Source organism: Gallus gallus, chromosome 9 (genome assembly GCF_016699485.2).
Source record: "Gallus gallus isolate bGalGal1 chromosome 9, bGalGal1.mat.broiler.GRCg7b, whole genome shotgun sequence".
NCBI lineage: Eukaryota > Metazoa > Chordata > Aves > Galliformes > Phasianidae > Gallus > Gallus gallus.
The window spans coordinates 11,663,996-11,666,212 of record NC_052540.1 but is presented as its reverse complement, the minus strand read 5'-3'; the positions used below and the strand labels follow the sequence as shown (position 1 = coordinate 11,666,212).

Here is a 2,217-nt window from a genome sequence, read left to right as displayed (position 1 = left end):
CTAAATTAAAGAATACACATTAAGATGTTGACCAGAGGCTTCTGATTTGTATATTCCCATCTCCCCCCTTCCTTTCTCTTTCCTCTCCAGTATCAGTGCTGTACTGAGTTGGAAATGTATAAATGTTACATGTAAGATGCAGCCTTACTGTTGCATCTTTATTCAACATCAACTTCCAGATGGGAACTATTTTTCATGGTTCATAAAGCCAAATCCAGCTGCTACATTTGGACCTACATAAGGAATCCACATTTTATTGCCTTAGCAGTGCATATAAAACAATTGCTGTTGTTTCTTTAGTACTGGTGCACCTCACATTTCTCAATACGTTTTAGCTATTTAAATTTTAAAAACTGTGTTTTATAGTTGCTCCTTCAGCTGTGCACTGTGACAAGATCCCTCTTTTACAACATTTTCCAGATATCTAACATAACTGAAAGAAAAATGATCTCGGACAAACAGCATTCAGTATAGCAGCCATCTATTCGGTTACTTACTGAGTGTTCAGACAATTTCCTATGTAAACCACAATGATATTAAATACTTCTGGAATCTTTATTAACAGACAGGAAGTGCAAACTCAGGAGCCTTTCCCCTCCCCCTGCGTTAATCTGACTCTTTGATAGTCATGTGTTAGGAATAACCATGGAGTTTCTCCGAATGCAAAATATTCCCACAGCTAAGAGAAATTAACCCTTGTGAAGCCTCAAAAGAGAGAGTGGAGTCCATGTGTTCACAGAGAGAAAAAAGAAATCATTTGGAGGAAGTTTGTACCAGCAGCAAATCTACACAATGCTGCCAGCTATTATATTCAGGCATAATTCATTTGCATTTTAGATAGGATTGTCAAAGCAACTACGGCGCATCCATTGCAGAGGAGAATTACCCAGCCTCGCAGAATTAGCCATCTTTGTGCCTTTATACCTCGCCACGATGGGAAGCGCTCTGCATTCACTCAGCCGTGTGTGCCAGGGCTTTTCTCAACTCCCAACTAGCAGATAACAGTCCCTTAGCTAGAAAGCAAACAACCCCCCCCCCCCCCCCCCCCCAACAAGCGACGAGGTGGGACAGAGAGAGTTAATGCACGAGTATGACAGGGAAGCAAGTTTGCTGTGAATTGGGAAGCACAAACTATAGTAATCCCCACCCTGCTGAGTGGCTTCCCCAGAGGTCTGATACAGTGCCAAAGCCTCTTACGCATACTGAGACAAAGCTTATTTCAAGCAGAATTCAGCTCCTGAAGCCACCATACTGCTTCCTGACAGCCTCCAATTGCACTGCCTCTGTATTTGTGTTTCCTGCTGTTTATATTTACTTGTTCCCAGAGCCACAACAGCTACAAAACAAATAGTTGCTGTTTGTAGGGCTCCGTATCAACACAGGTAAAGTGCTCTGCTTCCTTTTTAGTTTTACAAAGATTGTGCAAATAGGCTTTTAATACCTCAGAGAGATTAATTCGGTAATTATAAACCAGTTTAGGAACACATGCTAAACAATTGGTCATATAATCAACATCCTTGTTTCAGAGCATTAGCGTGGCTGAGGCAAAAGGTTTTTAAACTGTAAGGTATACACAAACCCTCCCTTGATTATATCGCTATTATTTCACCATTCCACTGAGACATGAGCTTGAAATATTACTTTTTTGTTTGTTAAGTCCCTGTGGATACTCTCCAGATCTGTGCTCCTGTCTCTTTGGCTCTCTGTACAGCTACTGTGATGGTGTCTGATTTGGGTAATGGAGATCTTGCTTGATATACTTATTTAAAGGATCAGCTTAAGGAAGCTTAAGAGCCATCAATTCTCTTAATTAACTGCAGAGAAATGATTAACACTATAAATACGGAATTGATCAGGAAAAAATTATTGTACAGAGGATTTCGTGCAAGTTGTTCAACAAATATTTAAGACATTAAATATGATAAATCTGTTCTTGGGCAGAGTACTCATAAGTACCCAAGTGATTTATGCATCTCAGACAATCGCTACCACAAATCAGTAGGTCTGAGTAGAGCTGGGAGATGCTTTTCAGGTAGACAAAGTTACTTTTTCAAAATGAAAACCTCCTTTAAGAGTGCGTCCAACACTGTACTTCTTCAACAAAACAAAGCAGAAGAGTTTCAAAGCATTTTATTCTAGTCTTGTCTGAAAAGAACATTTTCATTTCAAAACACTGCTATTTAAAATTCATTTTCTTCCACGCTTATCAATGTCACT

General features: G+C 39.6%; 1 non-coding gene across 1 annotated transcript in view; it reads right to left on the bottom strand.

Annotated features, from left to right (window-relative positions):
- LOC107054107 overlaps nucleotides 1-2,217 on the bottom strand; it is a 186,825-nt gene that overhangs the window by 133,525 nt on the left and 51,083 nt on the right. The window lies entirely within an intron of this gene.